General features: G+C 40.8%; 1 protein-coding gene across 1 annotated transcript in view; it reads left to right on the top strand.

The window, feature by feature from the left end:
- Positions 1-1,909: 1,909 nt before the first annotated feature.
- The window catches only part of slc26a2 (solute carrier family 26 member 2), a 61,016-nt gene continuing 48,702 nt past the window's right edge, over positions 1,910-14,223 (top strand). Inside the window, exon 1 of the mRNA XM_060837116.1 lies at positions 1,910-1,924. The gene's annotated coding sequence lies outside the window, so the exon portion shown is untranslated. The remainder of the gene's footprint in view (positions 1,925-14,223) is intronic.

Raw genomic sequence — 14,223 nt, 5'->3', positions numbered from 1 at the left:
TACTTTGTTCTTTATTTTATTTGACTTTAGATGGTGACCTTTCCCCACTGTGCCTTGGTGGTACATGCCCCAAACTTTAGTGTGTCCATCAACACATAGTCCTGGACCTTGGAATGTGCCAGTCTGCAACACTTGGTTGAGGTCAACAGTTTGCATTGGAAGATCCAACAAGTTTTGGGCAGATCAAAGAGCATCTTTCAACGAGTTGATAGTCCTTCAGGCGCAGTTAATGTTTGTGTTGGTGTATGTCCATTGACACAGTCCTGTATCATGGAGCTGCTCAGGATGACTCCACAAGAATCACTGCATCTTTCTCCAAACCTCCTTTACAAAGACATTTTCCAGATGGAGATGTGTGACAGGCTGTACTCCCTGCAGCTGAGGGCTGTGTGAGGTGGTGGAGAGAGTCCAGGCATACATGAAGGATCTCACAGATAGTGCCCTTCTCACCATCGGCCAAGCAATGCCTTGGTACTTGTTAGAAAACTCTGGTGATGAGGCATTTTGTCAAGTCACTTTGACAGTCTGCTCAATTAACAGCCTGACAGGATTCACCTTCTCTTATTCCCTCAAGGTCTTGAGAATGTTATGTGCTGAACACTGTTTTATAGACTTGTGGTCAAAGGTGTTTTCTTCACAAATCTTTCCACAAAGGGCAGGAGTTATGGAATGGTCCAACTTCTTGGAGAATTTCACGGCAACAAGGCCAGACTCATGCTTCATAACAATGGGGACAGGTAGAAACTCAGTACATAATGACATTTATTGTTTGCACACCGAGGGTCTATGCACAACTTGATGCAGCCACACATAAAGGTGGCCATTAGGATGAGGGTGATGTTGGGTACATCCTTCTCCTCCCTTATCTCAAACATTGAACATGGTATCCTTTCAGACATGGCCCATCTTTGACCTTCAGATGAAGTGGAAGATGGCTCGGGTGACTGCAATGACACATGTTCAGGGAATGGACCAGACCTGTGCCATGTACAACAGCAGAGAGACTGCCTCACACCAAATTACCATTTTTTACCTGCAATGGAGAGGGAGCACTCCCATAAGCCCAGTTTCTGTCTCACCTTGGTGATATGCTCCTCCCAAGATTTTGAGCACACCCTGACCCCTCCGAACCATATTCTTTGCATCTTCAGATAGTCTGTCCTGACAGTGAAGGGAATAATAGATTGGTTGATCCAGTTCCCAAAGACATACCATGGCACTGGAGGTCAGTTTGAATTGATTGCAGATGCTCATGAGTCTGCGCACTGATAGCAGATCCGAGCAGAAAATGACAACGTCACCTATGTACAGGGAAGCTTTGACCTGCAGACCTTTGCCACCTAGAGTAGTCAACCCTCTCAGGTTTGCATCTTTCTTAATGGATTCAGCAAAATGCTCTATACAATGCACACAAACAAAGCAGGAGAAAGTGGGCAGCCCTGCTTGGCTCCAGATCTGATCAGAAAACTTTCTAATTCCTTCACATTGATATAGACTGAACTAACAATGTTGATGTAGAATAATCAGATCAAATTGCAGATCCCCTACCTAAAGCCCATTTTGGACAACACCTCCCTCATTTAGGTTACCTTAGACAGGATTTTACAATTCACACTCAACAGTGAGACTGTAGTCAATTTCTAATTTCCTCTCTCTCCACCTTCTACTTGTAGGCAAAGGTGATACCTTTCCTCATGGATTTGCATATCCCAACTCCCAGCATACTGTCATACATCTCCAGCAGGTTCTGACCAATCAAGTCCCACAGAGCTGAATACAACTTGGTTGGTAAGCCATCACTTCCAGGAGCTTTATTCTCTTCAAAGGATTTAAGACCCTTGGTCAGCTCATCCAGAGATTACATTTAACATAATACTCCAACTGAAGACTACAGATTGAGGGAGATGACATTGTTCCAATTGAGGTGAGAATTATCATCACAGAGTTCTATTTGCCATGTATTTATTATCCAAAATACTAGAGTGAATTCAGTGAATCTTAAAATCTGATGTATGCTTTCAATATTTGTAACATGTTTTGGGTTGCATTACTACTTCTTTACACATAGAAGTGTGTCTTCATTGGAATTAGGTTCAATCTTTTTGTGCTCCAAATATGGATTCCTTCACTGTTGAATTCTAAGTAGATCTGACCCTTTTAAGTTCCACGAAAGTTTACATAACTGTCAAATTCCACAGAGGACCTCAATGATCTGAGGAAATCATCCAGAACTCATGATGGCTGACTTTTCTCATAAGTTTTTTTGAAGAACATAAGCTCAACGGTTGTAAAAATTACAGTTGACTGTGTCTTGTGAACTTGGTGAACTTAGCTTATCAAATCATGCACAGCGCCAATGTTCCTGACAACTTGCAACAAAACTGTGTTACTCTGCAATTTTTAATCTGAGTTTTCCTTATCAGTGATTTTCTCACTGCTGTGGTTAGGGTGTGTAAACTTTACTTACACTTTCAAAAATATTCGATGCAATTCATTTTTTGAGCACTTATTTTTAGGAAAATAAACCTTTCACTCTTACAACCCTTTACAATGGCTGGTATACTTTAAACCAATAGTTTCAGTATCATGACACCTGCTTTACCAAGTAATACAAGGTTTTTCCAGAGTGATCCAGGTAACTGTAGGGGTTTAAATACTTTATATTACTGGGTAACATCTGAAACCTACTGACCTTTTTTAACAAGCTTTCGTGTAGACTGGGTATAATCCAAATCTTTCTGATCTGATTAAAATTGTAGCAGAAATTGAAGTTTCACCTATTTCAGCATGGCAATCTATTCCTTTTTCACATTTTGTGAGACAGCATCACTTTCATTGCATATACAATCCTATAAATGAACTGCTGCGAACAATACATCGTCATTTCAGAGACTATAACATTTCTCATACCTAGTTACAGTCATTTGGATAATTTCTAATACAGATCTTAGGTTTTGATGGCTTCTTCTACCAACCATGCCCTGTAATAGCAAGATCATTCGAAACAGCAAAAACTATAAGCAAGATTACATTAAAGGCATCTTAAATTTATTTCATCAGAGTTACTCAAAATTATAATTACTGAATTTATGTTCATGTGTACTTTTGTAAAACTACTTAAACAGTTAAATCTTTGCATGAATTAAATCAAGTATGCATAAGTGTGAGAAAATAGTTTAGAGAATGTCAGTGTTGTACTTGCAAAACACTTAGACATGCATGAGGAAAATAATAATGTTCCCTCGGTTCAAAGATTAACAGATTTAAACAAGACTGAAAGCTAACAATGAAGAGGCGAGCAAAACCCCAGCAAGAGAAAATAATTACGGTCAAAGTGTGTACCTAGTAAAAGTGATGTGGAAAGAAAAGGGGGAATGAGTAAAATCTGCATTTTTAAATCAAATTATTTCAAGCCACATCTTGTTTTCACACTAAACTGAGGATATAGTACTGAAAACAATCAGCTAAAAATAGTGTTCTTGGTTAATTTTTAGAATTTGAGTCGTTTGTCTTGCAGCTTGGTAATAGGCTATCATCCCAGCATGTATCTGTGTATCAGTTTAGACTGGAACTCTCGTAGTGTATCATTAAACCTCACTATCTGCTCTGTAGTGTATCACATTATCCAGAGTACATTTTGGACTGTAATCTTCTATTTAATCTAACTAGCTAAAGCTTTAACTTCTTCCCCAATATTAAAAGGATTAGCAAGATCTGTACTATATCCAGTCTACATAAAAATGGGGAGAAAATAAGCAAGCTTCAGATGCTACCCAATAATATTAAATCTTTAAAGCCCTTTCAGCAAAGTTAGCAACATAATGTTTTTAAAGGAGAATTCCCTTTAACTAGTATGACTAATCAGGTGGGTGATACCTATCAATTTGATAGGCAAGTTCAATACTTCCAGTACTGACTCTCATGAGAAGGACACTTCTCTTTAGTGCTGACACTCACTGGATCTTTGACCCTCTGGCCCAAGTTCTCACTGGGCCAAAGGTTGCTGAGGTCTGACTCTCACTGCACAGTTCCCTTGGCGCTGACAACATTGTATGCAAAGATTCCTTGGATGGAATCTTCTGCACCCACCCGTACATTTAGAAAGCTGGAAGGGAGAAAGTAATTGGGTGGGAAGTCAAAATTGAGAATCCCAGTGCCATGTTCCAATTTTGGCATTAGAATTCTGATGTTTGGTTCTCACAACATTTCAGGCAGGCCAACCTGTGGACCATAATGGTCAGGAATTTCTTTCTCATTCATTAGCAAAACATGAATACTTATTAATACCCCAGCTAACTAAAATTACATTCAGGAAGTGAAAAGTGAAAAATGAAGTAGTACAAAGCCAAACATCTATATGAAGCATACACCTGACGTCATAGACTTAGAGTCATAGTGTCATAGCAATGTACAGCATGGAAATAGACCCTTCATTCCAACTCGTCCATAACAACCAGATATCCCAAATTAATCTAGTCCCACCTGCCAGCACTTGATCCATATCCCTCTAGACCTTTCCTATTCATGTACCCATCCAGATTTCTTTTAAATGTTGTAATTGTACCAGCCTCCACCACTTCTCTGACAGCTCATTCAATATATGCACCACCCTTTGTGTGAAAAAGTTGTCCCTCAGGTCACTTTTAAATCCTACCCCCTCACCCTAAACCTATGCCCTGTAGTTCTGGACTCCCCACCCCAGGGAAAAGACCGTGTCTATTTACCTTATCCATGCCCATCATGCTTTTACAAACCTCTATAAAGTCACCCCTCAGCCTCCAACGCTCCAAAGAAAACAGACCCAGCCTATTCAGCCTCTCTCTATAACTCAAACTCTCCAACCCTGGCAACATCCTTGTAAATCTTTTCTGATCCATTTCAAGTTTCATAACATCCTTTATGAAAGCTCCATTGAGTATACATTTCAATAAAACTTGGGAAAGGATATCAATGTTACTTGGTTTCAACTGTTACAAAATACAAAGATTGCAGACATTCCGGTCAGCCCAGAAGAACACTCATTTGTAACCAGTTTCACAAGGCCTTGTTGATTTTATTGTTAACTGAATGAGGACTATGTGGCCTAGCCAGTCTTCCCAAATAAGGCAGCCTACTGGCTGACACGAGCAAACCTGACCAGAGCAGGTATGTGGTTTCAAAGGAAAAACAGATACAACAAGAAAAAAAAGACAGTAAATAGAAAGAGTGAAAAGGTGTGTCAGGGAGTGAACCGAAATGGGCGTGTTGTTAGAGATGTCAGAGCAGCTTGGGGCCCAATGATCAGCTACTAGGATGTAAAAGAGAGAGTCACAAAGATAAGGTAAAGAGACCAAGCAAGATTAGGAGCTGCATGTTGAGAGCTGTTCTGCTCCCAGCAGATGTTACTACTGGATCGGTCTGATCCCAGACTGATATCTGTTTTGAAAGATCACATTATGTCCTTCTTTGAAAAGAAGCTTTACAAAATAGTTTTCACATGGCACAAGTATACTCCATGCTGTAGCTTTGGTGTCAACAATAAAACAGAAATTTCTTAGACAAAACAAAAAAAAGGGAAAAGAGAATAAATTAAGCTTCTTACATATGGCACAATTTGGAAAGATTCCAAAACACAGAGTAAAAAGACAAAGCAAAAACAGAAATTGCTGGAAAAAGTCAACAGGTCTGGCAGCATCCGTGGAGAGAAAGCAGAGTTAATGTTTCAGGTACAGTGCTTCTGATTTCTAGCGTCGGCAGTTTTTTTGTTTTTTTTTGTAAAAATACAACATTATTTCTTCCAATATTACCTCTTCACAGTTCTTAAATACCAGAGAGAGTTCACTTTTCTATCATCTCTACAGGTTTGACTCAACTGTTTCTTTCAATTCCAATCTTGAGACTTTAATGTTTTCTTCAATTAGTCACAAAACTGAATTTAAGTTTTCTTACCTGTAGAGCTTGAAACCAGATAAATCTTGTTGACTATGAGTTCCTTGACTGGGATTGTTAACATGGGCCAATCAGGAAGCCCTAGCTGACCAATATAACCAGGGATTAGAATTTCCTCAGTTAAGGATTGACTCTGAGCTGGCTGGTTCTAGCCAGTATATTGTGAGGAGGAAGAAATGTAGAGTTTGCTGAGCTAGGAGACATTTGATTTCTGGTTTTCTTTTTGCTTTTGTGTTTCTCTTTTTCTTTTACTGGGCTGAAATTGGGTGCACAAGCACTCCTACCATCATGCTGCTGCTGCTCCTGCTGCAGCCTGGGCCTGCTTCTACTGCTGCAGCCTGGGCCTCTCCAATTTCTGGGCCTGTTTCTACTGCTGCAATCTGAGCCTCTCCAATTTCTGGGACTACTTCTACAGCTGCATCCTGGGTGTCTCCAATTTCTGGGCCTGCTTTTACTGCTGTAGCTTAGGCCCCATCTACACACAAAAATAAGAAAAAAAATATAACTAGGCATTAGAATCTCTTCAGTTGAGGACTGACTGAGCTGGCTGGCAACAACTAGTGTACTGTGCATAAGTAAATAAAGGGTAACTTGGTGATGAGATAATGGCACCAGTCTCATTACCTGAAAATAATTCTTTTAGGGTTCTAACCAACTATTTCTATTCTGGAATTTTAAACTAAAAAACCTTAGATCCAGTTTGCTGGGTTTCTCCAACAAAGACAGGTAGTAGGGTGCCTGATATTTGTCTCCTCACCATTATAATTGTATCTTGGAGTCTGAGGGACAGACTCTATCTTCTATTGAGGCTTCATACAATGTGAGGTGGAGTGATTGAAAGTTGGAAGAGTAGAGTGTTGGAACTTACTTTTGCAGAGTCCAGAAGGTTATCAACTTTCTACTGTTGCTACATGTCAGCTTGTGCATTTTGACAAGTTATTAAAGCCCAACACCATGAATCTTACCCTGCTTGGGGCTGAGCAGATGCCGGATCTCTGGTAGCCCTCAGTGTATCAACAACCTGGAGGGTTTCTTCCTTGGGCAACTGCAAAGACCTGGCAGTAATGCATTCATTGTAGTGTGCTCCTGACTCTTATCCAACTAAAGTAGCTGCACAATATCAATACCTGGGTTACTGGAGCATGTAGAGGACAGCCTTTTCTCAGAAGGATCTGTGGGGGATCCAAGATGGCGGTGACCCAGCAAGTCTGAGTCTATAGTGCCCCTCCCAAGACTTGGGCAAAGTGGCTCTCCCACCTTCACCACACTCACCAAATCATTCAAAATAGTTTCTACTTAATGTAATTAGTTGCTTAATACTGAATTTAAACAATTTAATCTCCAGTAAAAATGACTAAAGGGAAGGGAGCCCGCAGTTCTCAGCTGGCAGGAACCCCTCCCCCACCCTCTCCAGCTGCAGCAGACCCGTCCACAGCAGCCCCGGAGGACTTATCTACTGTGGCGAGCCTCATGGAAATAATCTCATGAGGCTAAAATTGATGCCTTCATCGAAGAGTCCCAGAGCCGATGGGACTCACTCTCGGCCCCGCTACAAAAGCACGACTGAGACATCAAGGAAATTGAACGCCGAGTCGGAGGGGAGGAGCTAAAGGCTGCGACCTCCGAGACTACAGCAGAATTGGCAGTGGATCAGGTCCGGACTCTTGAACAGCGAGTCCGGACCTTAGAGAATCACATTGACACTGTCGCTTCTCGAGGTCGTCGAAAAAATATTCATTTGCTGGGCCTTCCCGAACGCTAAGAGGAAGGCCAGCTTACAGTGTTCCTCGAGCAGTGGCTTCCACAGCTTTTAAACCTGGAGGCTGGATCAAGCCAGGTAAGGGTGGAATTGGCCTACTGGGTTGCAATATGCAGGCCCGGCTCAAACCAGCGCACCCGCCCGGTCCTGTTCCGGCTGCAGAACCATAAGGAGAGGCAGATGCTCCTAGAAGCTTCTAGAAATCTTGGGAAAGATCCCCAAACCATGATTTATAAAGGATCCAAGATTATGTTATTCCAGGACTTTTCCCCAGCTCTGGTCCGAAAGAGGAAAGCGTTTGATGAAGCAAAGAAGTGTTTAAGGGACTTAAATAGTCAGTACTCCTTGCGCTACCCAGTGACGCTATGCTTTAACCATGCAGGGTCCGTGTGTAACTTCGGATTGCCGGAAAACGCCAAGGAATTTTTGGACTCTCTTAGATAAATTGTAAGAGATAATTGATGTTGGTTTGCTCTCCTTCCACTCCGGTTTATATCCCCCTTTTTTTATATTAATCCCTTTTTTTACCTTTCTGTTTAATATTATCTTCGGAGGGTGGAGAGAGGGCTCTATTTATTTGTTCTCTACTTATATATAGGCCAGGGAGTCTAGTTAATGTTGGTGGGGGGAGGTGGTTACCTTATCCTATTTTATTTCTGTCTTTAGGAGCAGGGTTGTTTTCCCCTGTTATTTTGTATTATTATATTTAATTATTACTTGTTGAGGTTGTAATTTTATAGTTATATATGGGGCATTGGTTGGGAGAGAATATGATGGACGTTTGGAAAGGAAATGATACCCCCTGGGATTGAGGGGGAAAATCTCCATTTAAATATTTTTTATTATTTAGGGATAGTTTTTTATTATATTGATGTGAGTGTATTAAAGAGCCTTTATCTTTGTGAATTTTATATGCTCTAAGCTCGGGATGTTCTGGATAGGGTTTCCCCTCCTGAGGGGTCTCGGACTTGCCCGTACTGACTATGGTTGATCAGTCAGTTAAGTGGTGCACCTGGAATGTCAAGGGGAGTAATTCACCTGTCAAAAGGAAGAAAATATTATCAAACCTCAAGAAAGAAAGGGTTGATATAGCTCTCCTACAAGATACACACTTATTGGATAAAGAACACTTGAAATTACAACAGGGTGGATTTGATCAGGCCTTTTTCTCTTCTTTCAGCTCAAAAAGCAGGGGAGTTGTTGTTATTCTTATTCAGAAGAATTTCCCTTTCAAAATCCTAAATGGACGATATATTCCGATTAAAGCCCTTATAAATGGAGAGGAGTATAGGATCTTAAATTTGTATTGCCCCCCCCCCCCCACCCTCCCGGCACATCCTTTTAAATTTATAACGGAAGCCTTCTCGAAATTGATGGCTCTTGGTGCCCGTCATACTATTATAGGGGGAGACTTTAATCGTATTATGGATCCAAAAATAGCAGGAGTATCTCCCAGATCTAGACAATTGGTGGATTTGAACAAAGAATTAAGACTAGTAGATGTATGGAGATACCTTCATCCAGAGGGCAGAGATTTTTCTTTTTACTCCAAGCCACATAAATGTCATACCAGAATCGATATTTTTTTTGCCCCCTTGATTTTTTAAAATTCCATATCATCCTGTAAAATAGGCAGTATAGCAATTTCCGACTGCGCTGCTGTATATATGGAAATCAAGGCGAAGAACAATGAGATGTCCCCTCGGCATTGGCATATGGACCCCTTTCTGTTGAAAGATAATAAATTTGTGAAGTACTTCTCTCAAGAATTTAAAACTTTTTTAGAAATTAATTCAGGTATGGCTAGCAACCCATCAATGATGTGGGAGACCATTATCTCATACTCAGCGACCCAGAAAAAATTAAAGGGAGAACAACAGCGTCTGCTCGAAGCTCGTTTAAAAGCGGCTGAAACAGCATACGCTGACAGACCTTCTATTATCAAATTGCAAAGGATTACGGCCCTTAGGACAGCTCTAAACACCACGCTTACCCAAACGGCTAAGAGGGAAATATTATTTGCAAAACAAAGGTTATATGAATTTGGCGATAAACCTGGTAGATACTTAACATTTCTCGCAAAGAAAAAGAAGGCCCCTCAAACTGTCACGTCTATCAAGGAAAGTACGGGTATTCTGACTCATGATCGTAAAAGGATTAATGCAATCTTTAGAAAATTTTATTTTGATTTATATAAGCCACAGGATTACAAAGACAGGACGAGGAGGATGCAGTCATTTTTTAAAAGCCTGACCTTTCCGGACCTAACTCAGGAACAGGTATCGGTCCTGAATGTTCCCCTAACAATCCAAGAAATACTTGACGCAATCAGGCAACTTCAGAGCAGTAAGGCACTTGGCCCAGATTGCTTTCAAGCTGAATTCTATAAAGAATTTACAGGAATATTGGCTGTATGGACACTTATGGACATATATAACTATTCATACAGTCAGGGCTGTCTCCCGCCTTTATTGAAAGAGGCAAATCTCCCTCTTATCCTCAAAAAAGGAAAGGACCCAGAAGATTGCGCGTCATACAGACCAATATCCTTGCTAAATGTAGATTTTAAAATCCTCTCTAAAACGTTAGCATTGAGGCTAGAATGGGTATTGCTACATGTCATAAAGGAGGATCAAACGGGGTTTAGTAAGGGCCGTAGATCATCCGATAATGTTAGAAGGGTTTTGAATGTGATTCAAGCCTGCCATCAAGGAAAGATACCATTAGACACGGAAAAGGCATTTGACAGGATTGAATGGTCATATTTGTTTTACACATTGGAAAGGTTTGGCATTGGAAAGGTGTTTATCAAATGGGTCTTAACACTGTACAGTGATCCCAAGGCAGTTGTGATTACCAATGGATTAGGCTCGGATAGCTTCAGTGTGGATAGAGGCTGCCGTTCAGGGATGTCCTCTCTCTCACCGTTGCTATTTACGCTAATAATTGAGCCACTAGCAGGAGCTATACGGGCTGATCCTAATATAATGGCCCCGAGAATTGGTACAGGTAAACACAAAATTACCCTTTATGCAGATGATGTTCTTCTGTTTCTCAGTAATCCCCTGATGTCCGTGCCTCTTTTAATCCAAGTTATTAATACATTTAGTGTATTTTCAGGCTATAAAATTAATTTCTTAAAATCGGAGGCTATGCCAATGGGTGGCCTTGCTAGTATTGGATGGATCCCACTTATTGGATGGATCCCACTTTCCCTTTCAGTGGTCTTTGGAGGGTTTCTTATATTTAGGCATTTTATTACCCCAGTATTTGGTCAGTTATACAAGGCTAACTTTGTGTATTTACTGGAAAGGATAAGGCAGGACCTCCAGCGATGGGGAGACCTTCCAATTTCCTGACTAGGTAGAATAGCACTAATTAAAATGAATGTCCTGCCCCGTCTCCTATACCCTATGAGAGTGCTTCCGGTGATGCTGCCGAGGCTAGCACTAAGTAAATTATATTCCTGATTCCTGATGAAGGGCTTTTGTCCAAAACGTCGATTTTACGGTTCCTCGGATGCTGCCTGAACTGCTGCGCTTTTCCAGCACCATTCTAATCTAGACTCTGGTTTCCAGCATCTACAGTCATTGTTTTTACCTACATAAATTATATGGATGGTTGGGTTCCATTATCTGGAATCATAGACGGCCCTCATTAAGCTGAAGAAGCTGCAGCTTCCACAGGCAAGGGGAGGATTGGATTTCCCAGATTTTAGGAAATATCAGTTAAGTTCCCTATTAAGTTACATAGCCAATTGGGTCTTGTCTGACCCGCAATCAATCTGGCTGGACATCAAAGCTTCTCGAGTAAAATGCCCGCTTATTAACTTCTTATTTTCAGACAAGAGGAAAATCATCATGGATCAATGTAAAAACCCTATGATACTAAAGACAATTAAAGCTTGGAACATAATGCGGTAAAATGAGGGCAACTCACATAAAACATCACCCTATGCTCCGATAGTGGGAGCATGGGGATTCCAACCAGGGTTTACAGATGCCACTTTCAAACTCTGGAGATCGAGGGGTATCTCCTGGTTAGGGGATCTGTTTAAAGAAGGGGTCCTGATGTCTTTGAACAGCTGCGTCAGAAATTTGAATTACCTAATGGAGACCTCTTTCGATACTTCCAAATTCGAGATTACATACAGAAGAAGACTACGTTATTAGACAGTCTTTACAAATCAGATAGAGAACGTAGAGTGCTATGGCCAATGGAGGTATCTTCCGTCAGCACTATTTATCATTTAATTACAAGATAAAGTATCGGGAGATATGGACTATCTGCTTAAAACATGGAATCAGAATTTGGGACTGAAAATCTCTATAGAAACGTGGAATGATATTTGGGAAAATGCCAGAAGAATCACCATTTGCAACAGAACTCAGGCCATTCAGTTGAAGATACTTCATAGGACCCATATAGCACCAGATCGATTGGCAAAATTTAAGGCAGGAGCATCTCCAATGTGTCCCAAATGTAAGATAGAGGTAGGCACTCTTGTACATTGCTTATGGACCTGTCATAAGATCTGTAGGTATTGGACTAAAGTAGCAAGTGTTCCGACAGAAATCTTAGGAACGGAAATTAGAGTGGACAGTGTATCTCTCCTTTAGGGCTTTTCAAACTTATCCTCCCTGGATTATTTTCTATTCTCTCTTTCTGTGCAAGGAAAAATATTTTGGTAAACTGGGTGGCTGAGAGCCCCCCTGGACTTTCAAATTGGCACAGATTAATCATGAAATATATTCCCCTTGACTTCCTTACAAATACGGTGCACCAAAAGACCGCATTATTCCATAAAATATGGCAGCCCTTCTTGAATTACATAAGTACAGATATTTCAGCCATCCTGACAAAGGTTTTTGTTTAATTGAGATGGCGAACCTGGCTGGTCTGGGGCCCCTTGTGAGAGGAATTCCGCACGAATATGGGTTTTGTTATGATTTGATGTTAACACATTTCGAGCATATATCTCACTACTCAATTTCTGTGTTGTCTGTCAGTTTTTTTTTCTCTTCTTTGAATAATATAAGAAACTTAATTATACACTCTGGTTAGTTGTAGGTTAGATTAGTAGTTACTAGATTAGTGGTGCTGGAAGAGCACAGCTGTTCAGGCAGCATCTGAGGAGCAGTAAAATCGACGTTTCGGGCAAAAGCCCTTCATCAGGTAGTTAGTTGAGTTTTGTTGTTTTTCTCTCGGTATCTTTTTTTTTGTTTGATAAAGTTTGGTTATTATTTATTTCAGATTTAATTGTATATCAATGTTTATAGTTGGGTTTTTTTATTTGTAAACTCATAAAAATATGTTAAATTTTCAATAAAAATATCTATTAAAAAAAAAGAAAGATCTATGACTTCTTCCTCAGTGTTGAAGGATAAAATGTTGGCTGGAGGGACTGGTCTCTTCAGAGCAAAGACTAGATGGCTGTGGCTTAAGCCAAAGAGAGGGTCTGATCTGTAAAATAGGCTTGGAAGATTGGGCGTGTTAAAAAGCCACACAGTAATGGAAATTGGGGAGCTAAGCAGTACTTGGTGGTGAATCTTGCTTGGTTGCTCTGACATTGAGGTTTCAGAATCTGTTCTTCAGACTCAAGGATGCCGTTCTCCTAGGGGTGAGGAGACAAATGTCAGGAACCTTGATACCTGTCTTGGCTCTTTCAGTCTTACTGCAGCATGCTTTCTTTAATGAGACAAAGATGATTGAATGTGGCTGGCCCAGCTATTAGTATTGATGCTGGTAGTAGAAAGGTAGTGAGCTGTCCAGAGAGAGTGAGTAAGAAGTGCAGAGGACAGGAAGGTTAGTAATTGGGGGAACTGGTGTGATTGGAAGTCATTGAATCATCTTGCAATATGAGGTGTGCACAGTAACTGAGTTCGAGTGAGTGAACGTTGTAAAGGTGAAGTTGGTGGCAGTTACCCGTACAGAGCCTAGAAGATTATTAACTTTGTCCTGCTCTGTTGGATACTCCTTTACACCACTGATCTGTTTGGCATCTCAGAACAGGCTGGGTAGATCTGGTGCTGTGGTCTCTGGTGACGCTGAAAAAAGAGGACAATCTGCCAGTTCATTACACCAACCAATGGGACCTCCAGGTGCCTGACAGAAAATCAGTGAACCAACTCACATCTGTTGGCCAGCGTGATGTAATTGTTCCACACTGCAACTGCAAAGGACTACTCTTGGCTTCCAGCATTTGGACTGGTGCACACTGGGATTTGAATATGGTGCCAATGGAGTGACACTGGAAGGTGCCAATGAGCTTTTCTCTTGCTGAAGAGTCTAACAGAGCATGACAGCAGCACCCTGTGGGCATGGTGCTGACTTCAGACAGAGAGAAGTGGAAGATTGTATGAGAGAACACATTAGAGCTCATGGACTGAAACCCTGCAGAAAACTCCCTGAAATTGACACTGAGGCAATTTTGGGGAAAATTCAGATTTTATGTTCTTTGTAAATCATTGCTTGATTTCGTTTTTAATGATCAACATTGCATTGCATTGCATTTAGTGTGCGATATGAGATGAAGT

This window comes from Hemiscyllium ocellatum, chromosome 16 (assembly GCF_020745735.1).
Source record: "Hemiscyllium ocellatum isolate sHemOce1 chromosome 16, sHemOce1.pat.X.cur, whole genome shotgun sequence".
In the NCBI taxonomy this organism is placed as follows: domain Eukaryota; kingdom Metazoa; phylum Chordata; class Chondrichthyes; order Orectolobiformes; family Hemiscylliidae; genus Hemiscyllium; species Hemiscyllium ocellatum.
This window is presented reverse-complemented; position numbering and strand designations above follow the sequence as displayed.